This window comes from Sitophilus oryzae, unplaced genomic scaffold, assembly GCF_002938485.1.
Source record: "Sitophilus oryzae breed Bouriz unplaced genomic scaffold, Soryzae_2.0 scaffold_179_pilon_pilon, whole genome shotgun sequence".
NCBI lineage: Eukaryota > Metazoa > Arthropoda > Insecta > Coleoptera > Curculionidae > Sitophilus > Sitophilus oryzae.
The window spans coordinates 4,694,916-4,708,055 of NW_022146501.1; the positions used below are offsets into that span (position 1 = coordinate 4,694,916).

The 13,140-nt window shown below is 32.2% G+C and overlaps 1 protein-coding gene and 1 long non-coding RNA gene across 2 annotated transcripts in view; both read left to right on the forward strand.

Annotated features, from left to right (window-relative positions):
• The window catches only part of LOC115882709 (putative serine protease K12H4.7), a gene marked incomplete in the record, with an annotated part of 747,005 nt that overhangs the window by 371,759 nt on the left and 362,106 nt on the right, over window positions 1-13,140 (forward strand).
• Window positions 1-13,140, forward strand: part of LOC115882716 — a 48,758-nt gene that overhangs the window by 26,145 nt on the left and 9,473 nt on the right. The gene's annotated exons all lie outside the window — the stretch shown is intronic.

Consider the following 13,140-nt stretch of genomic DNA (forward strand, 5'->3'; position numbering starts at 1 on the left):
ATGTCAATATGACTCCTACTTGTAATGGGCGCTACCCAAGGATACTATATAGAGATAAGGATAGTTCGATTCCTGTCTTCCTGCACTGTCAGTTTTTTTACGTCATCTACTGACCGAGTTGAAGTTGGCGCTAAAGATTTTAGACAGTCACAGTTATTTTTCCATTTGACGGACGAGCGCACAGTGCGTTGGAAGATAAATTTAGCGGGACAAAAGCGTTTGGTTAGAAATAACCCAAAAAATGTGTACTGATAAGAATAAATAGTTATTAGAATAGACATTCCAATTGATACAAAAATGCATGAATATTCTTCGTATTTCGATACATTTTTATCAACCAAATTTGGTCGTTTTCTGCTCAGCAAGGCAGAGATCATACGAAAACAAAATATTTACAAGTGCTTATACATTTTATTCCAAAGATTGCCAAAGGTATGTACTTTTCTACTGTGCGTATATTATTTGTTAAAATTCTTCGTGCCTTTGTTCTGCAGATATCAAACTTTCACTTTTTTTCAAATATCGATATATTGAATGATGTAGATCTTTTGAGTTACCAATAGTTACCAACACACGTAGTCACAGTCACAGGGAGTTCAAGCTTAACAGGTGAATGCCCAAAAAGTTTCATTTCAATCGGATAGTATAAAAACAAAACAACTCCATCAAAAGGCATTGAGTTTAAAAAATTGTCTTAGATACTTACTATATATGAATTTACAATTACCGAGTGTTACTACAAAAAAAAATTAAAATTAAAATATCTATCTTATTTATTATTTTTAAAATAAAATATATTTTTTTAAAATAAATTATAGAGGGTGTCACAAGATTACAAATTAATTAAAAAACACTGCTAAAGAGTTTTTTGATATCATAATTTTATGTATTTGGACATAATTTACAATACGGTTTTTGTGTGTCATGTACGAATAATATCATAGTTTTATTATCTTGTATTTATTTATTAATAAATTAAGTTGTTAATAAATAAATAAATTTAACCATATAGTTGCTATATTAGACCATTTGCTACGTTCTTAGATTTTAAGTTCCAAACATTGGTCTTGAGATTTTGTTCCGCTAGAATAACCATCCGCCGCACTGTGGAGCGCTGGTCAGCGCGTGACGTAGCATTCCACGGCGACTACGACAGCGGCGATTTGACGCGATCGAACAGTTCTTTAGAATATACAGGGTGTCCCAGGCGCCACCTACAGATATTTTAACTGGGTAGTAGAGTAATAACCCCAGAAACACGTACCCGAGGGGTGTTTTGCGAAAAAAATGTTGAAAATTTTATATTTTTTTCTTGACATTTCGGAAAATGTTGAAAAGCTTCTGCCAAAATATCCTTCCACTGCTAAGCGACTGCCGGTGACTATGAAGAAGACTGCCCATGACTGCCATGTAATTATTATAGGAGACTGCCATAAGACTGCCAATGACTGCCAGCGACTGCCAAGAAAATGTACATGTAATTCCAATAGTGAGACACCCCTCGTACGTACCTGTATAATACTAGCGAGTAAAAAATATAAATTATTTTTTATTATATTTATTATAATTACCACGTTTTTTACATAAAAAAAAAGTCTCTTGGCAAAAATCGTTACGAGTAATAGTTCTCGAGATATTTAGAATCGAAATTATCAATATCTGTCATCATTGGCATAAATTACATATATTGACTAATAGCTTTTAGACTAAAATCATAAATTTGAAATGTTTTTGTGCCAAAAGTTCGACGGAAACTCTTATGATAATTTTTTCGAAGAAAAATTTATGATTAATTAAAAAAAATAAAAAGTTCTCAAATTTATCATTTCAGTCAAATAACTATCTACTAGAAATGAATCACAATTTCTAATAGTATCGAGCTTTTAAAATTCAGCGATCGGAGATTGTGTTTAAAGTGTTGTGAAATGTTCGTTAGTGCATATTTTTTTGTCGGTAATCCTGTTTCCCGGGATCCTGGATCCTGACATATTTTTCAATCCTGAAATCCTGGATTGTATTTTCTTTAATCCTGATTTTCGGGATTCATCATTACATTTTTCCTTAATTTAAATCGTAGCACAAGTCTCTTCATGATAGTACAATATGCGCTTATGCAACAACCCTGAATGTTTGATCGAAAGTTTTGAAGATGATGAAGATCTAGTTTTGAGTGATAATATATTTGATCGGCTTGTTTTTTTTAAGAAATTTTTTTCAAAACCAAAACCAACTTTAGATCCTCCTCATCTTGTTACTGCATAAGTTGTTATTTTAGTATCTTAGTAATCCTGTGTTATGCTGTATTCGATTGGTTATGTAAATTAAATAAAAAATGTATATTTTAGTTCCTTTTATGTTTTTTTTGTTAAATAAACTTATATGTTATGTTGTTTTGTAATGGGGATGACGTTTAATTTATGTTAATGTTTTTTTTGTTCAATAAAATTTTGTAAAGAAAGAAAATATAATATAATTCCAACGTAATTAATTTTTTCGTGAATCCCGCTACCAATCCCGGGATCCCGGGATCGAAAAATTATAATCCCGAAATACCGGGATTGAAAATTTCTTTCGGGATCGAATGCCCTACTATCTACTCAACATATTGTTTATTTCTTTGTGAATAATGACATGTATTAACTAATACCATTCAAGATATCTTGCGAACGGTTGCGCGTGGCGATTTTTACCAAGAGACATTTTTTACATAAAAAATCACGGGGATGTATATTTTTTCACTCACTAGTTTTATACAGGTACGGATGAAAAGTTATCTCTCTTCTAAACAGTTAAGACACATGTAGGTGGCTCCCCTTACAAGTAGAAGTCATTTTGACATCAAAATCAAATTTATCAAGTCAAAAAACTCCCAAACACCGATTTTCATCCAAATATTCACGTTACTTCAGAAATTATTTGGAAAAAATTGAAGTAAAATGAAACTTCTACACCGGAAACGAAAGCATTTTAGGACATACATTTATACGACCTTTTTTTATTTTGTTTCACTCTTGGCTTTAGGTCGTTGGGGTTGCAAAGATGTTTCTAGATTTTGTTCATTATTTTTTTTTATTTTTGTGACGACGTTTTCGACAGTATATGTCTTTTCAAAGAGCCTCTTTAAAGTACATAAAAACAGTATACAGTTCGGACCATCCTGTATAAAAATGAAATTACTTTGGTTAGTCCCACTAAAACCCGAGAAAGGCTTCAAATTGATCTGGCTAGTTTTGGTTTTCGAAATACTTGTAGAAAGCTAAGGTGTAAGTGGTGAGAAAATATGAAGAAATTGGCAAGGAAAATTGTAAAAACTGAAAATATTTTTTTAACAACTTTAACTTTAAAGTTACATACCGTGCTGGCAATTCTTACTTTTGGGTCGGAATTTACATGTGTGGAAATAAATCGCATAGGGATCTTATTAAGTCGGAGTTAGAAAAATGCGACGGTGTGCTGTTTCGGCGTTGCCACATTTCTTCAGTACGCCTTTCCCTAGCAAGAAAATTACGACTCGTTAATAGATAAACAAATAAAGTATCGCGAGTCGTAATTAAAGCGTGAAGCTGAACGCATGATGTGTACATTTTTCTGTTAAAATTCGACGCTTTTAAATGGAAACACCCCTTTCTATAGGAGATAGACGAAAAACAGATATCGGTGTTCCGGAGCTCAATTTCATCAAAACATGATGCAGAAAACCGCACACATCAATATCTGTTACCATTTCGAGTTTGATGCATATGCATTTTCAACTTGGGCATTTTGAACAAATCGCTCTAACTTTTGCTATGGAAAATTTTGTATTTCTATGAAAACATTTCCACATATCAATCTTGCGACTATCTTAGTTTGATTGCAGAAAGGTGACTTTAAAACCTTATTTAAAAACCTTCACGGATATCAATAAATCCTTCAATTTCTTAATTAAAATTAATAGTTTATTTTGAAGAAGCATGCGTAATAATATGTTATTAACCAGAGGATATATGCGTTACTATTAAAGGACATGTTTACTGTTTAATGTGTTGAAACGTCTAGAACTATTGGCAACGTCGCTGCTAGTCTTCCAGAACGAAAATGAGCCGTCCGTCCCACCACCCCTCGCGAAGGCCCTTGGTCCATTATGGTCCATTATAGCGTACTACGTTTAGCTTACGGTGTGTTTGAAGTCGGAATCAAGTCCGAAGTGAACTTTTCAGTGTTTTTCAGCAGTTTTTGTTTTTGTTTAACGTACTTTTGAATCTGAGAATTTTCAATATGATACGACAGTGTCAAGTGTGTGGAAATATAAGCTCAAATTACCCGAATTTGTCTTTTCACAGGTAGGTACATATTTCCGCCGTAATTGTACGTAGGCGTCCCACAAGAGAGCTCCTTACAATTAAAATAATTTCTAATTATATTTGTTGAATTTGGATCTATTAAAACAAGAACGTAGTAGTCGGTAATTGAATTATAATTCGTCTCAATTACTACCTAACTGTTGTAGATCATAACAAATTTGAATATAAACGTTGCATTTGAAACTTTATTATAAGCCAGAAAGTGACATTTTTTTCTTAAAATTGCGTCATATTTTGGTCATTATATACAATATTCTAAAGGAATTTTGCTCAACAAATAAACAAAGGTGTTTACCCGACCTTTTTTGCATTTTACTGCTTTATTATAACTGCCCCTTCCGCCTTGTTTAGGCAATTTTTTACCACCGTACAAATACCTCTTCCTAGAGTTATTTGTACGGTGTGTTTATCTTTTTTTTAGAATGGGACGAACTGTAAATAATTTTTAGGCTACTAGTTTTATACATACCTATATAATAATAATATAACGGCTGTATATATATGTATATGTATATATGTATATATATATATGTACATACCTATATACAAAATGACCCAGGCCTCCAAAAAAACTTTTTATCTATTACGTTTTTGGTTTGTGATTTTTATTTCAATTTTTTACATAAGATGGGGGTCATTATAGCGCACATTTTCAAAATATTTTTGTCAACATACAAGGTGATTCAAACCGCATACATATGCTTAATACAGTTCATGAAGATTGAGACATTTAACTAAAATTTGATTGTCTGATGAAGCTACCTTTAAAAGTAATAGGTTTGTAAATAAACGTAATATTCATTATTATGCGACAGAAATCCGATACTGTAGCACACAGATTTGATACTTTTAATGATAAATGCCTTCTATTGAGAGACTAAAAGGTAATTGCCTCGAATCAGAGCCATCATAATACAAGAAGAAGACCGAAAGTCAAATCTTGTCTTATATTTTCAAAAAAACACAATTTTCTCATTAAATATTGATTTTAGGTATAGGAAAAGATATTAATAATACAAGATTAAACAACTATTACATAGTACTTTACAGGAAGCTGATTGCGAACTAACTAAATCGTTACTAATTACTAATTTTAAAAAGTTCTTTTTAAGATCAAAAAAGGTAAAACTAAAACCTAAATTATCATTTGAGATTAATCGGGAAGTTCTAAATAATGTTGCCTATTCTAAACAAGAAAAATGTATTTATAAGTTTTATAACATCTCTAATTAAATTTGGACGAAAATAATATTTCTGTTTGCTGTAGGTAATTTTCTAAGGGAAAATGCGTAAATAAAAATCACTTTTTAAGTCAATAAAAGTCAAAAGGACAAGTTATTCCAAAAAAGGACTGTCCTTTTCAAAAAAGGACAAGTGGCAACCCTAGGTATTTCGGGAATGGAAATTTAATGGCAAATCTACAACTTTGGTTTGAAAATATGTTCCGGCCATATATGTTTACAAAAATGTATAAAATGTACCTAAATGCCTCCATATTCTGAAAAAAAATTGAAAGAAAAGTCACCAACCACAAATCTAATATAGAACTGTTTCGGAAGCCTGAGTTACCCTGTAAATATTCAAAAGTAACTGAAAGTTTATATAGAAGTAACTGAAAGTTTAAATTGAAAATCGACGTTGCAGCGATTTTCGAAAACTACTAACGTTTCAACATAAGTATATTTGGGATATTAATTGTATTATTATATTAGACCTTATAACAAAACTCATCTGACGAAAAAGTGTTAATGTAGTATATTAATATGGAGTAAAAATTTTACTAATTACTTTACTTTTACTTTACTAATTAAATTCGTTCCAAAAAACGATACGCCACTGGCCATTAGAACAATCCCAAATGCGCCTAATTGCCGGGGTCGGAAATTTTAGAGTTCTCTGTCTCTTCTGTCCTTGTTTGACACATTGGAATGTTTGATACACTACCAACGAGTATTTATGAATGAGATGTTCGGTCTATCTTTATAATGTCTTTGGGTCCACCGGTCAATCTGCGACAAATCTGCTTATCCCCTTCCACGTTTCTTAGCAATGTGCAGTTTCTCGGTTTATTTCATACGTTTGGCAACGTGTTTACTGTTCTCTCTTTGTTCAGTACATTATAAACGCATTGTACTCTTCTTCCAGCCCTTAGTATACTTACACAACACAGGACGGCGCGGCGGTGGGCTTAGGGTGTACCTCGACTGCTTCCAAACCTTTCAATCGAGAGATTTGGGTTAGAATCCTGCAAAGGGTCATGCAACATTAGTCATTCAACATTACAATAATTATTAGTACAAAACCTGCATTATCATTATTAAAATAATTAACGTTTTAGTACAAACTAAATATTTGCATTCTAATTAACATTGTCATTTCGATCGTACAGAACATAAAATGGATTATAAAATCTTGTTCACTAGGACGCTTTCCAGAAAGCAAACACAATGATAGCGTTAACGATTTTACGGCGATCCTAAAAAAAGACCGTTAACTTTTATATTCAAACGCTGTTTCATTCGCGTTAGCGAATTTGTAGTAAGATTCTTAAAGGAACTTAATATTTAAGACCGAAATAAAGCAGCCATAAAAGTTAGGAAGACATTCACTCCTTTTAAGTGTCACTCGACTATTTTTGTAACAGTTGCAGTTTTGAAAGTTTGCCTTTTAAAAATTTATAGTACACCTTTAATGGCTTATCGTTTAAACTGAAAATAGAATAAAAATAAATTTAGAATTTTTTCATTCAAAAATAAAAAAAAAGTTGTTAAATTAAGTTTTTAATTTTGTAATTTGATACACTTTTTTCGACGTTTTTAGAAGTGAGATGATGAGGCATGCTTTGAATGGTCTCCAAAAAAATTCTTTATAGGTATTTCGCCACTGCACTCCGAAAAACACACATTAAATTATTATCATTCGCCACTCGTTCACTCATAGTTTTACAAAATTGCAAGCGACGATCAAAATCGTCTTCGTCGAGTTCTTGTACCAACTGAATTTTGTACGAGTGGAACTTGTGTTTTTTTAATATCCTTTGGACACTTGTATGATTCACGCCGGTCTCATTGGCTAATTTTCTTGTACTCAGTGTACTATCCATGGCAACTTGGGCCAATACGAATACCTCCATAGCTTCATTTACTACAGGATTTTTCCCCTGCCTGTTTTTATTCATAACGGAACCAGTTTCGCGAAAGTTTGCTACTAACTCGCGAACAATTTTGCCATAAAGACGTTTGTCAGGATGGCGTTCATTGAATATCTGCGCTACCCGATTGCCACATTCATTATTTTTAAAATAAAGTTCCATTATTTCCACTTTTTCTGCAAGTGAGTACACCATAATTGTTCGATAATTTGATTCTCTAATTTCTTTCTTTAAAATCTGCTTCATGATTGTATGTTGGTACAATTAAACCAAATCTGGTACAATTTTTTACTTTATCTGGTACAATTAATTTTTTACTTCTGGCAACACTGATACCTCTATCAGTACTTAAAGTTCTAGGAAAAGGTGTACGTCATGCGTTCAGCTTCACGATTTAATTACGTCACGTGATACTTAATTTGTTTATTTATTAACGAGTCGCTGTAATTTTCCCTATAGCTTGAATTTTTTTAAGTGCAAGCTAGAAACACTTGCATTTTTGGTAAAAATAAGTGGAATTGAGTTGGTGTTCGATAGTGGTCGCGCTATTAGAACTCTGAATTCAAAAATCGATATCTCGAAATCTATTAGAAATAATAGATTGTAGTTTTTTCAAGAACTTTGTTAATGTTTCTGCTGTATTTTCTTTGTAGACAGTATGTGAAAATCTTTATCAATAAAAAAATTACACGATTGCTGAAAATTGATATGCTCTAAAAGTAAATGGATGGATTGTTTACAATTTTTGAATAGAAAAAACAACCTTATCGAATTTTTTTTATGTAAACATATTGTAAAATATCCCATCTTGAAAATAAAAAAAAAGTTTCAAAATCTAAAGTGGTTCTTGAGTTGCCTGTTATGTGTTAAAAAGTTGAATTTTTAAATTATTGTGATTACTGACGTTTTCGTTTTAAAAAAAATGACACCCTAACGATATCCTTATAATTCCATTTCAGATGCTCAGAAACATTGCTAGATAGGGAAAGGCGTATCGGCAACGCCGCAACAGCACACGTCGCGCGTCGCCTCGGTCGGTCGCATTTCTCTCACTCCGACTTAATAAGATCCCTATGCGATTTACTTCCACACATGTAAATGCCGACCCAAAAGTAACAGTTGCCAGCACGGTATATTCCACAGTGTGTTTCAAACTTTCACTAAAAATCAACATTTTGTTTTGCCTCGTATAAATGACAGATACGAACCTTCATCTTTAATTTAGAAAGAGATACAAAAAAGTCAAACAATTTAGCTACAGATTTCTCAAAAAAAAATCATCAAAATCGGCCCCATAAAAAAAGAAAATTAACTAAATTGGTTAATTTTTAGAGAGGCTTATTTGTTTATAAATTAGAAGCAAGTAAATACAGAAATAACCATTGTCAACGTATTTGATTGTTTTAGTACTTGTTTTAATAGTAGTTTGATAAAATAAATGCAATTTATACCGCTAACGACCTAAAATTGAGGCTTAAATATTCAAAGAGAGACTGATATAGAACAATTTCGAATTGAAATGATTCCTATCAAAGCCAGTCCAATAAGAGCTAAATCGAAATATATAACCGAAACTTGTTATTTCATAGTTTGGTATTCATTAAACCCCAACTATTCTATGAAAACATCCATTTGCGCTTTGTGTGTGTGATCAAAAAATCAAACAAGTCTCTATACAGTGCAATAAAAGTTTTGTGTTGTCCAATAAACATTTTGCGTCACAAAATAACTCGTAAAAACACGACACATCCAAAATTGTGGCTATTAAAGTTAATATATGCTATAAACTTGATAGAAATAATTTAAAACCGTATATTTTATTGCGTAATGGTGACATTTTAAAACAGTTTTTGTTGAATTCGACAGTAGTTGTGGATGATTTTTGAAATTTTTTTTAATATCTATACTAATATACACTACTGGCAAAGGAATATTAGCAATAGGAGGTTTTCAATGCGATAAAAAAAGATGGTAAGGCTGCAAAATACACTGCAGTGCAACAGAGACGGATAAAGTGTCTTTTCCCTACCATCGTATAGGGGAAGTGATCATAGAAGTGATACGACGAGAGAGCCCCTGCGAGAGGGGGCGCCGGGCGGGTCTTTAAGACGCTTGTGTGGGGGCTACCGCCTACTAATAGAACAGAATCGAAAAAATAGAAACAGGACGGACAGTGTTGCCATTCAATTAAATCGAAATTATGTTGGCTTGTCAAAATCCTAAATCTTCTAATCCCATTATCTTGCCTACTTAATGAAATATTAAATAAAGTACGAAACAATTTTACGAATGTTTTCTCTAGGCACATAACTTCTTTCTAAAACGAAAAGTAACATGCAAAACTTTGATATCATTTCTAAAATAGCAAGTGCAATTCTATGAAATGGCAATACTGTACGATCTTCCTAGCAGTCGCCCCGACACAGTCGGTCGGCGGCGGCGCTTCACAAAGCCGCGGCTGTGACAAAGGAATTAGGCCGAAAAAAACTTTATAAGGAGTAGACGAACAGGGTTGCCGGGTTTGTTAGATTATAATTCCATACGAGAACAAAATTCTCGGTAGATCTTCAACAAAAATTAAAAGTACAGAAACGAAATAAAATATAATATTTAAGTCCAAAATTAGCATTCCTATGTGTCGTAATAATAGATCACTCAAATAAAATACAAATATAATAAATATAACAAGAATTAGAAATAGCTAGGTATATTATTTAATATTAAAAAAAATATTGAATTAAATAATATTAATATATTAATAAAAACATATAAAACTATAACAAGTAGGGATAGCAGTCACAAATTAGTGTAGCAGTCACTTTTTACCTTTGTACAAATTTTGATCAGTGATATCTAAAATTATTTCATTTCAATGGGAAAGCTATAGCAACTCTCAACTCTTTTTCATATTAATAAATTTTTTGACGGGAAAATCACTAAAATATTTGTCCGAATTTAGGTTGTTTCTTAACTTAAATTTTGTTTTTTGTTTACATTTTTTGGGGAAAATATGGGTTCAACTTTAGTAGATGAATGAAATAAAATCTTTTCAAAAGATATCAACTTCTTCGGGCATGTCGCCAATACCGCGCCTAATAAGGAGTAATAAGGAGTAATAAGGATTTTTAGGAATATCTCTGTAACTCTGCAACTAGACAGAACGATGACCTGTATGTGTGTTATTACTAAATAAAATTTAATGAAACAATAATAAAGTCAAATTATACAGATTCCAACACGGCAGTCGCTTAATTTTTAGTCAAATAAGTCAGCTTTTTATAAGTGCTTCTATTGTAAAAACTAAAGACGCAGTTGAATATATCGTTAGATTTTTCTTTAAATCGGTAGATCGGTAGCTTACAGACGAAACCGGTAGACCTGGCAACTCTGTGATGAACTGACGGGAGTCGGAATAGTGAGGTGCGGAGGCGCGGGAAGGGAAATAAAATAATGGCGATAAATAAAGGGCAGGGAGATGGGTATCATGAGTGGATGGGAGGTGGCGGAATTTCCAAAATTTGTTATCTTATTGGAGTTTGTCTAAGTAGACAGTCGTAGTGAAAGTGGAAACGGGGAAGTTGTTGTCCATCTCGGTTTAAGCATATACTTTTTATAGGCGTTTCATTCCAATGCATGTAATTCCTATGCCTAGAGATCCATTGCCGGGCCTGTATAAAATCCTTAAGTAACTGACTCACTGATTAATCACGATCCTGCTCAAACCACTCAACGTAAGAAGCTCAATTTTGGCATACAGGTTGATTCTAGGGTGTAGAGGTTCGATAAGAAGGGATTTTTCGAAATTCCAGTTCCAAGAGGGTGAAACCACCCCTCAAATATTACAATATTTTTTATTAAAAAAACGGCCAAGTTTCCGAGAAAACGTTTAAACACGTATATTTTATTTAGTTTTTTTACATATTTTAAGATTTTTTTGAAAATGTATACAGGGTGTTTCGAAAAATCTGGCCATTGATTAATCACGATCCTGCTTAAAGCGCTTGACGTAAAAAGATGATTTTTGGAAAACAGATTGACTTTAGTGTGTAGAGGTTCGATAAGAAATGATTTTTCGAAACTTGAATTCTAAGGGGGTGAAACTAATCCCTCAAATATTAAAATATTTTTTATTTAAAAACCGGTGAGTTTTTCGGGAAAACTCTTAAACACGTATATTTTATTTTGTTGTTTTACATATTTAAAGATTTTTTAAAAAATTATACAGGGTGTTTCATAAAATATGACCATTGAGTAGGTAATCACGATTCTGCTTAAACTGCTTGACATTTAAAGCTGCTTTTTGGCAAACGGATTGACTGTGGGGTGTAGAGGTTCGATAAGGAGGGGTTTCTCGAATCTCAAATTCCAAGAGGGTGAAAACGCCCCTCAAATATTACAATATTTGTTATTTAAAAAACGGTTAGTCTTTCGGGAAAACGCTTGGACACGCTTAATTTATTTTGTTTTTTTTCATATTTTGAATTTTTTTAAAAAATCATACAGGGTGTTCCAAAAAGTTGGGTAATTGATTAACCACGATTCTGTTTGACATAAAAAGCTTATTTTTGGCAAACGGATTTTTCGAAAGTCAAACTCCAACGAGATGAAACTACCCCTCAAATATTACCAAGTTATACAATAATATCGCCATATTGTTTTTTCTGGTGCTGACATAAATGTGAGAACATTTTATCCAGTTTGTAATGTTAATGGAAATTCTTGCTTTGCTTTATCATCACCATTACAAAAAATGATTAATTCAACGCGAACGAACGAAGTCGCGGTTAAACGCTAGTTTTAATATAAATTTTTAATTATTAATCATTATTTTGAAATGCTTTGTAATGTGATTGTTACATAGTTCTACTTAAGTACATACATATACTGTTTTAAGTAAATATTTTCAGCTTTTTATGTTTAAAGTGCCCTATTATGGCTGAAATATTCAAATTGAAATTTAGCCCTTCTCTGTGCTTCTTCCATTTGCTTATCGCCACAATTTTTAAAACGTAGGTTTTTGACTCAGGAGGAAATAAGACGAAAAAGAAATATGGAAAACAGGCTGGGAAACCGAAAAGTTGGTTAAGTATGACGAATGTACAAGATAAAATAAATGTAAACAGCGAAAATAAAAAATACCGACTTTTAAACTTCAAGATAGAAAAAAAACTGGATATATATATATGTTTTTTTGTATCCAAAGTTATATAGTTAAATCGAAATGACATAGCGTTGAAGCAGATGAAATAAAGAACAATATTTGCTTTTTTATGAAATGTTTTAATAATATTCAATATGTTTTGTTCTAGTTGACCAATTTTTATGACTTTTTAAGCAATGTGTAGCCAAATTATTTCTAGTCTTTAGCATTTTTTTAAATTAAAAATTAAAGTCCTTGTCTGTCTATTATACGAGGTAAGTCAAAATATTATACGAGGCTTTGGGCCTTAAGCTAAACATCGACCAAACTAAAATCATGTGCACTTCCCAAAAAGATCATAACAATGCTATAAAAATCGGAGAAGAACTACTGGAATATGTATATGGTTATGCGGGCATAAACTCTAAAAGCATAGCGTCTTTAGGAAATTCCACTGTCCATCTTTTATAAAGATTATGCATGCGTGCAGATGTAATCCTTGAACT